At 37.9% G+C, this 15,809-nt stretch overlaps 1 long non-coding RNA gene across 2 annotated transcripts; it reads left to right on the top strand.

Annotated features, from left to right (window-relative positions):
• Positions 1–6,893: 6,893 nt before the first annotated feature.
• On the top strand, positions 6,894–8,786 carry LOC113308126. Of its 2 annotated transcripts, none has more exons than XR_003339512.1 (4): positions 6,894–6,969; positions 7,764–7,863; positions 8,183–8,302; positions 8,406–8,786. It is a non-coding gene; the product is annotated as an uncharacterized LOC113308126 (long non-coding RNA). The 2 variants fall into 2 exon arrangements; XR_003339511.1 differs by having other exon boundaries at positions 6,939–7,075.
• The last annotated feature ends 7,023 nt before the right edge of the window (positions 8,787–15,809 follow it).

Raw genomic sequence — 15,809 nt, 5'->3', positions numbered from 1 at the left:
CAAGCTTGGGGGTTTAGTAGAGGCTCAAACACCCTACATGAATCATCCTTTAAAGAAGAATGTTAAAGTTTGTGTTAGAGTTTTTGTTCAGAAAGCCCTACCAACAGGAATCCATCTCTTCACTTCAGGGAGAGCTCAACCTTTTCTCATTGAGTGCAGAAACTATAAAGTTCCCAGGTATTTCTGCACTTCTTGTCGTGTTTTAGATCATAAAGATATCAACCGTCCATCCTGGAAATCCAAACAAAAGCTACTACAAGAATCAACTGCTTCTATCTCAAAATATGTCCTCCCAGCAGTTTCGAGGCTAATGATGCCCAAACAATCAAAGGCTCAACAATCTTGTCCTACTACCAGCATGGTGATCAAAGATACTATCATGTCTCCTAATAAAGAAGTGTCGGAAACTCAAGATGACATCATTGATAACCATGTTAACACCAAAGGAAAAACTAAAGACTTAGCTCACAGTACTGATAATGTGTCTCAAAAAGGCTTGGCCAATAATCTCCAAATGGGTTCATTTGTTAATCGCTCTACTTCCTTAAAGATCTTTGATGTTGGGCCGGTCCAGCAAATCTCAACTCATTTGAATAATAGTCTCTCAGTTATCTTCAAGCAAGTTACTACCCAAAATGTTATAATGGAAACTTCTAGTGTTAACCCTGAATCATCAAATAGGGGTCCGATACGGACCACCAACTCATCCAGAAGGTTCAAAACGGCGGTTGTTCCGACAAAACAACCTACCATTACCAGAGAAGAAGTTATCTCCGCTGCTGCTGAGCATGATGCACTATCAAATTTTAAGAGAAAAACCAATCCCAGAGATGACTTGATAAAACGAACTAGAGCAAGTAACTCTACTCTAGCTAGCATTGTAGTTATACCAAATCAATCTGATAACTCTGAACCTGATTACTCAACACTTTGTCCCCCTATCACCAAATTGGGAGATCTCCCTGCCATTAACCTCTCCAACTGTACTCTCAATACCTATTCCCTGGTTGACCCTTATGGTAGCTATAATGTACCTACTGATGATACTCCAAGCAATGATGGTGTTCGCAATAATTCTCTTCATGCGGCTGCTTCTCTGAATCTCGGTTCTACCCAGGAGACTATTCAAATTGGTGGTTCTAGTTACTCAACTCTTGATGGTTCTGCTTCCACCACTCAGGTAAACTCAAATCCTTCTTCTCTTATTATTGACCCTGTTAATACTTCTAGTCATATCAATCATTTCCCTGTCAATAATGTCAACATGGTTTGCTGGAATATAAGAGGATTTGGAAAGAAAACTGCTAATAAAGAACTTAGCCTGCTATGTAGAAACATAAACCCTGATGTCATTTTTCTATCGATGACAAAAATAAATAAAGATTTGGCTTCTAGAAGATTAAGGAATATGGGTTTTCCCTGCACTTTTAATGTCCCAAAGTATTGAGAAGAGTGGTGGTCTTGTTCTTGCATGGAAAAAACAATCCATTTGAACATTATTTCATCCAGCTTGAGGGGTATCTATGTCACATCCACACACATCATCCACTCCAAACTTTGTCATATACATTTCATATATGGTGAACCTAATAGTAATCTAAGACAGGCTTTTTGGTAAAATCAATGCCAGTTACCTCTAACACCATTAGATGACCCAGTTTTCTTTGTAGGAGATTTTAATATTGTCTTGGGTACTTAGGATAAGAATGGTGGTCTAGAAGTCGATGACTCTGATTTTGAATACCTTAGAAATTTTCGTTATGTGTTTAACTTACATGATCCTGCTTTTTCTGGTCATAGGTTTACTTGGTCTATATGCAACAAGGTCCTGATCTTATTCTTGAAAGATTGGATAAATATCTTATTAATCAATCTGCTGAGGTTTTATTTCCTAAACTTTGTGTCAATAATCTGCCTAGAGACTCTTCTGATCACTGCCCCATGCATATAGGTTTTAACTTTGAAGACATTTGTATACATGGACTATTCCATTTCATGGCTATGTGGATTCCCACTTGTAGAGATATTATAGATAATTCTTGGTCTGTCAATGTGATTGATTCCCCTGCCTATAAGCGTAAATCTAAACTTTTTAGTACCAAGAAAGGTCTTAGAGATTGGAATAAATCCTCCTTTGGTAATATTCAAACAAATATATCTACTACTAGGGAGGAATTAGTTGAAATCCAAACTTCCAATCCTACTAATTCTAGCTCCATAGCTAGACTTAGAGCTAGATTAGAGTATCTATACAATTTAGAGGACTCTATTGGAAGGACAAGTCTAGAGAGGTATGGCTTATGGAAGGTGACAGAAACTCACCCTATTTCCATAGAGTTACTCTCTTTAGAAGAAAGAGAAATGTTATTAGGTGAATTATGGACTCTTCTGATACTATTCTAACTGATAGAAATAGTATTGACACTTCCTTCATAAATTACTTCAAAACTCTTTATTCTTCCCATCCCCAAAAATTTCGGGATGAAATCCTTCAAGATCTTCCTGTCAAGTTTACTGAAGCTGATAATGTTCATCTAAACTCTCCCTTCTCCCCTGAGGAGATCAAGAATGTTGTTTTCCAAATGGGATGGAAAAAGGCTCCAGGACCTGATGGTTTCACTGGGCTTTTTTTATCAAAAGCATTGGGATATTGTTGGGGAAGATTTCATTGATGTGACACAAACTTGTTTTAGAACTGGGAATATAGCAAAAGTTTTTACCATACTAATATTTCCCTTATCCCCAAAGTTCCTCTTGCTGAATTGGTTTCTTAGTAGAGACCTATAGGTATGTGTAATTTCATTTATAAAATCCTTTCCAAAACCTTAGCCAATAGATTGAAGCCTTTTATGAATAACATAATTTCCCAAAATCAAAGTGGCTTTATACCTAAGAGGAGTATTTATGATAATATCATTCTGGCTGATGAGGCTATATATGCTGTCAATCACAATGACAAAACTGAAGGCATTGCTGCCATTAAGCTTGATATGTCCAAAGCTTATGACAAGCTGGAGTGGTCTTTTCTTGAAAATGTTTTTAAAAAAATGGAGTTGTTTGATCACTGGATAAAATTCATTAACCAGCGTGTTTCTTCTGTTTCTTACTTTATCCTCCTCAATAGTAGCCCTACTGGTTTTTTGAAACAAGAAAAAGGTCTGAGGCAGGGAGACCCTCTATCCCCATACCTTTATACTATTTGCTCTGAGGATCTATCATCTTACATTGATACCCTCTCTAAAAAAGGGTCTGGTTGAAGGCATAAAAGTGTATAAAGATGCTCCACCTATGACACACCTTCTGTTTGCTGATGATTCCCTCCTTTTTTCTAAAGCCACTATTAAGGATTTTCAGACTATCAATGAGTATCTCCAAAAATACTGTTTGGCCTCTGGTCAAGAAATAAATTTTGATGAATATGGAATCCTCTTTAGTAGGAAAATTCCTGAACATAGGAAGTCTCAACTAGCCAATATTCTGGATATTCAAAATAGGGATTTAGGAGAAAAGTATCTTGGCACACCTATAGTGTTTCAAGCTTCCAAAATTCCAACCCATATGGGTATCTTTCAATCCATTGATGCCAGAATTACTATCTGGCTTCATAATCTCCTGTCTCAAGCTGCTAGAACTACTCTAATTAAACATATTAGTCAAGCTATTCCCCTTTTCCAAATGAGAGCATTCCTTATTCCTAAACACCTTTGTAAACAAATGGATTTTCATCTCTGTAAGTTTTGGTGGGGAGAAACCCTTGACCCTAAAGATAGAAAACTACATCTTTTGGGTTGGGATATCTTGTGCTCCCCTAAATCTGAAGGTGGCCTGGGTTTTAGGAAAGCTGAGCTAAATAACTTGGCTATGCTTGCTATAAATGCTTGGAGAATTATTGAAAATCCTAATTGTATGTTAGCCACTGTTCTTAAAGCTAAGTACTTCCCTAGAACTGATTTTTTTGAATGCCAAATGCACTAGTAAATGTTCTTGGACCTGAAAGTGTATGCATGCTATAAATGAGTTGATCAAACCTTTTATCTCCTGGATTGTAGGAGATGGTCAATTTATTGATCCTTGGTGTGACAAATGGATCCCAGATCTGGGTTCTGCTACACCAAACCCCTTAATCCCTCCTGATCCCAATGTTAAAGTCTCTTACTTCATTAATAATTAGACTAAAACTTGGGATGTTAATAGACTAAATACTCACTTTGATGATGCTTCTGTTAAGAAGATTATCCTTATTCCCTTCAGCCAGTTATGCACTCCTGATATGAGGGCTTGGGATCTTTCAAAGAATGGTAGATTTTCCTCCAAGTCTGCCTACATGGGAATTAAAGATCTTAGACCCTCTCCATGTATTAATCTTTGGAAGCGAATTCGGAAAATTAGGGTTCCCTACAGAATCCAAGTCTTTCTCTGGAAAGATGCTAGAAATGCTCTACCTGCCAAAACTATTTTACATACTAGAATGCCCATGCATAGTGTTGACTGTGCCAGATGCACTGATCCTCATGAGTCTGTCATGCATACTTTAGTCCTTTGCCCTTTTGCTAGTCGGGTTTGGTTTCTCGGTTATCTTTGTGTTAACACTCAGGTTTTTCAAAATAAGTCTTTCATTGATTGGTTGGTCTTTTGGCTTACTGATCATGTGTCTAAACTTCCTGATGAAAATCAATGCCACTTAGTTACTGTTCTTTGGTATATATGGAGTAGTAGAAATAACCTTGTTTTCCAAAAGCTTAAAGAAACTCACATAGTTGTCTTAGCTAGAGCTCGAGCAATGCTCTTGACTATGAAGCCTTGTTTCTCTATCTCTCACATTACCTCTGTTAGTCAGTGTGACGAATTAATGGATGCCCCCTCTTTTGAATGGATTAAATGTAATATTGATGGAGCATATGATGACATCTCTGGAGCTAATGGTGCATGATATGTGATGCGGGACTTTGCAAGCAAAGCTTCTTTTTGTGCTTCCTTGGTTTTTGAAATAAAGTCTGCTGAAGAAGCTGAAGCCAGAGTTATTTGGGCAATCTTGAAGAAAGCAAAGGAGGAGAGTTTCACTCACATTATCATTGAAAGTGACGGTAAAGGTCTCATTGATCAATTTTCTTCTGACATGTTCGATGGAGACTCAAGAACGGATGCTATCTTTAAGGACATTCTATTTTTCTCTTCTAGTTTAGTAGCTTGTATTTTTTCTTATCAACCTCGTTATTGTAATTATGTTGCACATGAGCTTGCTCAATGGGAAAAACTGAACAATTCCTCTATGTACTGGTATGTTCCTCCAGTTTGGCTTCTACCAACTGTTAAGGGGGATCATTAGCCTTTTTGAAGGCCGTTACCTATTAAAAAAAATGGTGAAGTTTAGTATTTTTGAATGTGCTCATTTTTTTATAGGTATGTAGAGCTTTGTGTCTCCAAAATATTAGCTTCACACACGCTACCGCTTAAGTTTATTAAGAAAAATGTTTCTAAAAGTGTGAGATAGTGTGGAAATAAAAGTGTGAGAGGATGTTTCTCTTTTACAATTTTGTTCCAGGTGTTTCATATGGTGTACGTTTGTGTGATACTATACTTCTTGTATAACAGTAACGAACTATTATATTATGTTTAGTTCATAGGATTTCCAAGATAGCATTACAGAACTAATGGGTGAAAGCAAGAGGGACAATTCTTCTTATTAAGTTCGACAACAACCATAAACAATGAAATTGTATGAGCATTTATAGACGTAATGTATGCTATGCAAGTGAAATGTATAAGGCATTTGTTTGTACCACCTTTTGCATGTATGGGAACCTATCTAAACCAAGTGATACTTGCAAGTGAAACGTATAAGGCATTAATTTGTACCACCTTTACTCGTACAAAATGGTGAGTCATCCTCACTTCAAGATGTCCATGATATATGGTGGGTCAGCCATCTAATCTAACTCCTTTAAAATCCTAACTCATAACGAATCTTCTCGAAAACCAAATCCTTTCTTTAGAATTCTCTCCATAACCGTTTTTTCTAAAAAATTATCCAAACCTAGTTTCTTCAAAATTTCTTCTTCTTCAGACCTAAATTCACTAGGATTAAATCTGATATATCAGATTTTCCAAGTAAATTTGGGTTTGTAATTGTATAGTTAACTTCCTTGCTTTCAATAAAAATCACTTTGTGATTAGATTTTAGAATTTTACTTTTACATTATTGTTCTTCTGGTTTTGTTATTTTAATGGCTATTTCATGCCTTGTCACAATTTCAATTAGCCATTAAGGCGTTTTATTATAGCCTATGTGCTCTTAAACTGAAATCAAATGGGGGATTCCAACATATCTTTGAAGACGATCGATTCCGACGGGACGATGATCAAGAATTATACAAAGAAGATCAATGGCTATTGGAATGGATCGCGATTACAATGATTAGCGGAATCCGCTTTGACGGATTTCATCTCAGTGAAGAAGAAGCCTCTGAATGGTTGAAGAATAATCAAAATACCAGTATTCAGATTAGTTTTTTCCATTTTATTTGGTTTCATATAAATCAAAAAATTCACATTGTATATTGGTTGTATCAGTGTGCAATGTATTATGATGAAACAGAAGGGTATGTTTATTTACCACTTCTTTGTAACAATCCAAACCTCAATTTCAATGAGGTAATCAATAAATAATTCTAGGGGTTTTTTAAAGCCCCTCGTTCCATCAAAAAAAATAAATAAATCCTAACTCATATGAGCCCCACGTTGAATGGTGAGCGTCACCATTCAATAAGAGAATAGTTTAGAGAAGAGTTTTCGTGAGGGCCACAATCGCCGAGAAAAGAATTCTGACGTTAAATCTGGAGAAGACACCGGGCGAGACTCTATTATTGTAGAGGTTATAACTTGGAAAACAGTCTATTCACATAACATAAAAAACGAAAACCTAATCTCCTCTCTTCCATTTTTGAAGTCGCCTCTCTTCCATTGTTAGAGGTAGCTCCGCGCCTCTTTTCTGTGGATTCTGTTTTATTTTTTCTTTTATCTTATCGTTTCCACATTACTCGAAGGTTCGCAGTATAGAGAAGCTCTGTCTAATGCGGTGAGTTAAGTTAGGGTTTTTTTCATGTTCCTCGACTACTGAAAAACGGCTGCCATATATGAAAACCCTATCCCTAACCATCCATTGATAAACCTCTGCCTGTTTTCTCCCTGTTTTACTCTCATTTTTTTCTTTCTCTCGATCTCTTTACTGGTGCTTGAAAAGCAAGGAAACTTTCCCACATAGTATAGTGTCCATCATTCCATGTAGAAGAAGCTTTATCGTCAAAGCATACGATTGCACATGGTTTGCACTATTTAAAATTTTCTGGATATTGTCAACCACTTAGAGCGCATGCATATACACTACCTATCTTAATTAGCACCATTAAGTTGTCCTCTTTTGGCATCAATTGTAGATGTTACATTACAATTTTCCTGATGTCAAATGGTTTAGTTATTTTACAATTGTCGTTTACTATCTTCATGTTCTTCTACATCTTGCATTTTTTCTATAAAATGTTCGCATAATTTTCGTTGGAAACAATTGGCGATCTGTCCCCCAAACACTTTTCATTGTTTTTGTATTTGAGAGAATAGATTGCAGGATATATGTTTCACAGTTAGTAATTCATTGTTTGTTCAATTGATTTTCATTTTATAATTAAGGAGCATTGGATTATAGTGAACTTATATCTTTGTGTTCTTTTTATGGGTTATTTATAATTGCTTATACGTTTTCATTTTAGGGAGATCTCGGGAATGGAACAAAGTTAATCATTGTTCATGATGCCATTGCAAGTGATGATGGAAATCTGGAGCTAGCTTTACGTTGGCCTTCTCTTCCAGGTTGTTAACAAGGACGACAACCTATTACAAATTATTGAATTTTCCTTAAGTGTGGTTGTTCAATACATTTCCTTGCAGAGGTACATACTTAAAGAGATTAGGAAAGAGGTACATACTTAAAGAGATTAGGAAAATAAAATACATGATAATGCTTGGCCGAATTATTAATCACTCTATATTGCAGGATAATGATTCAAGAAAAGAAGTTGATGGTGGTAGTATTGTTGATAGTGGAGTAGTGTCCTGTGGGATCATTTGTTTATATTCCAGCATGGTGATTTCTTTTTCTATGAGATTTAGTTTTTGGTTTCGTGTGCAGCTTGGGTATCCAGAGATATGTTCAGCTTTTAAATATGACCTGTCGTTTCGTGGACTATCTTGTGAAGTTGGATTTTTTGGGTCTATTGAGCTTGACGGAAGCTTCTTTGGTTGTGGACAGGTAAGATGGCTTTAGAGTTTTTTTTAGTTGCCTGTGTTCAATGGTTTTCGGCTTCAAGATTTCATGTTTCATATACTGAATTCACCATATTATACGTATATAGGTTTTATTAGTCATCTCTTTCTTGCTGCGGGTCAACACCACTGAAAGAAATGGAAGATTCAAGATGATGGACGTCGATCCTGCATGTTTAATAACCTGAATACTAAGAAAGGATGAAAACTATTTCTAACTGGAATGAATTAGTGTTTGTACATCTTACGGGATATGCTTTTAAATATAGGTAAATGATTTTGCAAAGTAGTAATTTATTGTAATAGTTTTGGCAGTTCCTTTACTACATTGCCATTTTGTTTTATGGATAAAAAATTAAGTTAGATAAGGATGGACACGTAGATAATGCTTAATATATATGGAAGATCAGAATGTTTACTTGATTATTCAATACTGCTGTTAATTGTGAATATAACATTTTACTAGAAAAGAAGAAGAATGAGCTGCAATATGTTAAAAACCATTGAACCATTTCTAGGTCCAATATTCATTGCTTAGCACTTAGTGAGCATACATATCTTGGATACTACTAGGTTCTGATAGAAAACACGTATCAGTATCAAACTTAACCTTCTATCTTTCTTTCTGAACCTTTTTCATCTTTTAGTTTATATCAAACTTATCAGGAAGAAACAGAAACATACGTGCTTGAACTTGAAGCAAGAGATGATCTCAATTGCAAGGTTTGGAATTGAATGCACGGAAAATCATTAAGATATGGTTTGTTCGCATGACTCATATGATTATCAGAAGATATATAACTGTGCAATTAAGGCTTGATTGAAAATGGCTAATTTCTAATGTTCTTATTGTTAGAAAAAACGCTTTAAAAATACCAATTTTTCCATGGACTATGTTTTGATCCCTAGACCTATTGCCCATTAATTGTTTTTTCATTTGAATAGATAAAACAATAGTCCCACATTGACTAAAATCTAAAGAGTTTTAGACTTAAATACCATAGAATTGGCTATAAGGGCATGGCCCTTGGGTCATTAGACTTTTGTGCTTGGAGGAAAGGCCTAGACTAGGGCAAGGTTGCCTTTCCCGTACGCGCGGTGCTTCGCACAGAAGCACGCACGCCGTCCAGTTGGGTGTGGGTTCATTAGATCCTATCTTTTTGCTGAAATTTTTGGTACGTGTTTTGTCCTGACTTCTTTGTCTGAACGTGCTTGTCCTGGCTTCTTTGTCTGAACGTGCTTGTCTTGGCTTCTTTGTCTGTACGTGTTTTGTCCTGGATCCCTTGTCTGTACGTATTTGGCTTGGCAGCAACACACTGCTCCATGCCTGACAAAACAACTTTTCTTGCACTATCTTTAACCCAACATTACCAGTATTTCTGTCATAAGCATGAGTTTTCTTTCTTGTTTGTAACTACACAAACACTATATAAGAGAGTAGTTGTAAGCTCAGAATACACACACCACAGAGAAACATCTCTTCTACTCTCCCTCTGTTTTTCTGTAAACATCTCTTCTACTGTTTTAAGTTCTTCCAAGCTCTAAGGGTACCCTCATTGTATGCTACATTGAGGGGTACTAACTGTAGTTGTATCCTGGAGGTGACTCGCCAACTGCTGTAGCATCTCAGAGGAGTGGCAGGCGATATTGCCTTTAGGACAGCGTATCGTATACGTGCCTCTACATTTTCTCTGCATCTCCAGCAACATCGGTTTGAGCTAAGTATCTTCTTCTCAGTTACATTATTAGTAATTTTCCCAACACTTATCATATCATGAACACTCATAATCTTTGATTGGCCAGAAGACCTGAAGTTTGGAAACAATTGGTAACAAAAGTATAAGGATGCTTTTCTTACCATCTTTTTTGTTTGCCTTCGTCTTCATTTTATAGGCTGACCATATTCAGCCTGACCTGTGCACATTAGTTTATTGTTCCTCGGGTGCTTTTGGAAGACATGGTTTGCCTGATTATGTTTATACATATATATTGGTTTATAAACATGCATATTCTGTCGATACAGATGGTGTAGGCTTCATAAATTTCTTGGGCCCTTGGGGGCACTAACTTATGTTATTTGCAGGCTAACAAGGGAAATTAATTACTATGTATTTTGTAAAGTAATTAAGGAATTTACCTAAGTTATCATGCTTGGAACATTAAGTTGTTTTGTGTAATGAACTAAGGATACGAGTCAGATGGATTATTGTAACAATTACTGTTAGCTAAACTGAATTCAGGCGTCCCAATTTTGTGCACAAACTTGGCAATGCCAAATAAAAAATGCATCGGGATGAAATCTGGACGGGGCGAGGCGAAGCCGAAGCCGAGCTTTACCAAATCATATCGGGACGGGAATGGAAGAGGCAAGGCGATGCTGAAGCCGAGCTTTACCAAATCAAAAAAATGGTTCAAAGAAAAAGATGCCCGATGCATAGCACATGTATACAATATTTTTTTTTAATATGGTTTGAATATATATGTTCATGCATAATACGTAGCTTTAAGATCATTACTCCTATGATTGGTGCATAACTATACCATTCTATTTGTAGTTTGTAGTTGTAGACTGAATTGGTGAACCAAGTTTGCGAAGCCGTCCGGGCATAGCACGGGCACAAAATCTAGTAGATATTTGAAAGCTGGTTTTATAATATTCTTGCTTGGATGACCACCATTTCGAAAGATGTTGCTTCCTTAAAATTTTTCCAGAAAAATTTCAATAGGATAAAAACTGGACCAACGAAAAAGGTGCAATGCTTCGAATTTTTTTGACCGTCATGAACATGTCATCTTGATAAAATTCTATCAGGAAAACCACTTGGAAAAAACTGAACGGTGGAAGCTCATAACAATGTTGACGAAGCGGCTCATTTTGCTTTGTGTTGATGGTGGATTTTTGATGAAGGTCATATCCGTAAAATCACATCGATAATTATGCATCTACGATCAGTATCGAAATCATAAGAAATTTATCTCTTCACCTTTCGCAAGAGAAGTAAATTGCAGTTCTGTAATATCATGAAAGTAATAATATATGTCGGCGATATTAGGGTTTCTGAAGCAGAATCTTTCAATGTTCCATACATTACATGATTTAAGATGAAAGACTCAGCGTCTCTTTTGAATTCGGAATTCATCTATGATGTCTAACCCGGAGAATAAAAATGATGTGATGCTCCTAGACATATTGCATGCTAGTATAGATCCACTAATTAATTCTAGTTGCAGTATTCATTGGTTGAATTCCTAGAAAAAATACAGTAATATTCACTTACTTAGGATCCATGGCTTCACTCAACTGAACTCCATGGAGCAGTAATGAATATTTATCTTTCGGGCATAAGGGGCACCCCCGAGTAAACCCCGAGTAAAAGGCTCTGATGTCTTTAATAATAATGCTCAAAAGAGCATCCAAAAACATGGAAGAATAAAGATATGGAAGTTGGATCAAATAAGGGAAAGGAAGAGAGAATAATAGTAAAATAATACTCCATTCGTCCAACTTTACTTGCCAAAATTGTGTTTTTTTAAACAAATTTGTACCAAAAAATTGGTATGTTTACTATTTAAATTTTCTAATTCTCAAGAAAGAAACAAAAACTAGGATATGAAAAACTAGTATATTGAACAAACAATTTGAAAGATCGATTGTGTATGTGGAAGTAATTTGAATTTCTTTCAAGTTTTTGCAAAATCCAAATTAAGCAAGTAAACTTGGACAGAGGGAGTATAAAAATGATTTTTGGCGAGACCGGCCACCATGGCACGTCACCATGATGGCCGGCTCCACTTTTTTATTTTCATTATTGTTTTATTATTATAAGGATTTCCTCTTTCAAGGACTTCCTCTTTTGATCAAAACTCCTTATTTCCATATCTTTTCAAATCTTGCTTCATGGACCATATGGTTAGAAAAGCAAGTGGTCCCACAACCATCATGTCTTTCTACCATGAGAAATATTATAATAATATTATTGTAATACTTTTAATGGTTGGTCTTTCAACCATGATTAAGAGTTTCAGTCAAACTCAAATTCTTCATAAAAAGATCAAGTAATGCTCGATGGATCAACTGAAAATATCAAAATTCTCAGGATTGGTTCGCGGACAGTATGGCAACACGGGCATGCCACTATAACCGATCTTGGTCGGCCCTTTGGCTTGGAAAAGCCGGTCTCACCTCCTTTGATGATTTTTTACCTAATTAATCATCCAAAATCCATATTTTGTTCAAACTCTTTCCTGCAACTAGGAAGATCATCCACTCACCATCAGATAGTCCCAAGACCACCAAGACCCGGTTTCACGCCCCTTGGTCGGTCCCTTCTCTCTCCATAATTAGGTTTTACTTCCTATTGCTCAGTCAAGCACAATTTTAATAATGATTAAATAGCAATTAATTATTCTTTCACCAAAGATTAAATATGTCTGCAAAGCAGAATTTTACATGAGACATCAATTCATGTCACATGGGGGGATATTACTAGGGTTTTGGTCTGGCGAAGTACAACATGTGCGATGTGATCCACATCCACGAGGTGAGTTATGGTAAGTCGTGCTGGAAGTTGAAAGAGAAAATGGAATAGTGGATGGTCGATCAACCAAGTCTTCCATGCAAAGTGGAAGTGGTTTTTGCACGATTTCCCACTTACTTCAACTGTCACCACTAACAGAAGATTGATGTGTTGCAATAAATAGGTTTCTGAACCTATGATTTTGATAAGACTAACAAGACTCAACGTAAGTAAACCTACAACAGTCAATTATCAAACACCTTCAGAAGGTTTCTCTCGTCTACACATAGAATCATCTTCAAAGCAGATCAACACATTACATCACCAACGGATCAATCTCGATTGATCTCCACACAATCTCATCTTCCCTCCTGTTTATGGGTGAAAACTATTTCTGCTGGTTTTGGTAATTTGGGGTGTGTGGATGAAAAATGAATCTAAACCCTAAAAAAATGCACTGCACGGGAGTGCTTGTGATTCGAGAAATCAATCTGTACAACTCCGGCCTAAACCAAAAAATGGCCGTTCCAGACTTGCTTCGGTCACAAAGTGAAGGAGATGGGGTTGATTTTAGGGGGGGGAGCGAAGAAGGGGTTGAGATTGTGGAGGTGTTGGCTGTGTATGACTTGTATCAGAAAGTTGAACTGGCTTGCAGAATGTAAGTTATCAGTTCTGGTGTTTGGATACGGTTGTATCAACACTTGGTTTCTGTCTTGTGTTATTTTGAAATAGGGAGGAGAACCTATTTATACAAGTCATTGAGCCTTACCCACGTATCTCATGGGAAGTGGAGAAAGTGGAGTGATGGAGTAGTGGAGTTGCGTGTGTTAGTGTCACACGATTAGTCTTGCCCACTTCTCCCATCATCACTAATCATCCATGTTTTCCTGACACGTTCTTGTGATGGCGCGTTGTGCGCTGCACGCTGTAAACTGCCAGACCAATAACCAAGTATGTATCCCCCAGTTTGTGACATGATTAATGTATCGAGTGTGTGCATCGTGGGACCCACAAAAGGTAGCATGTGATGCTAGATTAAATAACTAAGTTATTTAGGAAGTCGATATTTGTGAAATATCGTGTGTATTCTACGCAGGTAATGCATCGAATATAATCATCATGTGTGAAGCATCGTTGTTTTAAGGCTTAACGGAGTAAGTCACGATTAAGCGTCTTAAAATAGATGCATGTCTAGCCATCTTCTAGTGATCGTTTGGAGTTTGTACAGGTAAGTCCTGACTTGGACGATCACTTTGTGTGGAAGAGTGGTGGACGGTGATCGTGGTGATGCCTCACTGGTCGCCTAACTCCCGTCTTAGGTTGTCCGTCCAAGCTGGTGAAGTTGGACGGACGAGATGGATTACGACCCACATCTGCGACCGTTGCATTATGGTTTCAGAGGTGCTCAAACACTAACCTTTAGCTTGGTCGAATCCAAGCATGGGAGACATATTTTGGCAGGGCCGATCGGGCATGCGTGTAGACGGCATGTTGGTGTAGGCGCCTATACCTCACTGTCTCATGAAGGTGCAATCTAGACCACTGAATTTGTCAGACAAAGAGGAATGGCTGAGATTGATTTGCGAAAGAAATCTCATGCCGCAAAGGCCGCGCGTCATGCCTACTTCGGGTGCGCGTTTCGAGACGACCAAGCCTGGTCGGTTTTGGCCGATCAGTCAGGCTTGCAGACGGCGGGCTGGTGTACACGTCTGTACCTTATTGTCCCATAGAAACATGATCTAAGCCACTCAATTTTTCCGTAGAAGTTGAGTGGTCGAGATTGGTTCACAATTGGGAAGTGTGACCACGCCTAGTTTGGGCGTGCGAATCGAGGCAACCAGCCATGGTATGTCTTGGACGATCGGGTGTGGAGATAGGTGGGCCCACAGTGATCGTGTTGATACTCACCGGACCTGCTTAGTCCATTCCTGGATCCTCCATTCGAGAAGGAGAAAATGGACGCTCGTGATCGATTTGGGACACAAAACCCTAATGAGGGTTTTTGGCCGGCCGCGTGTTAGCTAGTTTGGCTAACCGAAAATACGTGTTATATACCTCATCTAGAGAGGCCGATTGTGTGGGGGCACTTATTAGGCCGGTGCTGAGTGCGGTGGTATGTGTCCGATCATCTCAGGGTTAATTTAAGCCATCAAACCATGCTGGTGAAGTTGGATGGTCGTGATCAATTTTAGGTTTTTAGTGGACTTTTCTGCGACCCTCAATTCTCCACGCTGAACCAACTTCGGACAATCGTATATCGCAATCTAGTCAGGTTAGGGAAGAGTCGGTCATGCAGGTAGGAAGAAGGTCCGCCGGTGTACAGGACAAGCTTTGCCTAACCGGTCATGGGATAATCTACGCCGTCCAGCCATGCTGGTGAAGTTGGACGGTCATGATGAATTTAAGACTGTCGTAGGCGGTCTTGTGCGCACGAGCTTTTCCAAGCTGCTCCACACCAGTCTGGATATCCCATTTTGGGCTGGCGTTTGGTGATTATTTTTTCAGGCGTGACTTTGCACCTATGTGTCCGACTTGTGTGGTCGTGATTATTTCCAAGACTGACGTAGACAGTCCAGATGCTCGATCGGGTTAGTATAACACTCCGAGAATTGCAGCCTGTACGGGTATTCAATATATATGCTTCATTATTAATGCTTGGAGATTCGTGTTGCTCTGCTGAAAGAAACACTCGGTCTTCATGTCGCACCAATAATGAGAGTGGAGCAGTACAGAAAATACAAGGCTGGTCATGCATTAATTGATAATGCTATAAGTTTATAGTGAGGAAGTATTCACCATTTTATCAGTGGCTTTATCCTTTGCAGGATGTTAGCTCATAATTTCGGCTTTACAATTTTAGCCTTTAATGAAAATCCACCATCAACACTAGGTAAATTAGCAAAGTGAAGAAGTATTCATCACTTATCAGTGGCTTTATCCTTTATAGGATGTAAGTGCATAAATTTGGTTTTACAA

This window comes from Papaver somniferum, chromosome 9 (assembly GCF_003573695.1).
Source record: "Papaver somniferum cultivar HN1 chromosome 9, ASM357369v1, whole genome shotgun sequence".
Taxonomy (NCBI): domain Eukaryota; kingdom Viridiplantae; phylum Streptophyta; class Magnoliopsida; order Ranunculales; family Papaveraceae; genus Papaver; species Papaver somniferum.
The sequence above is the reverse complement of the archived record's forward strand: the minus strand, read 5'-3'. Positions and strand labels throughout refer to the sequence as shown.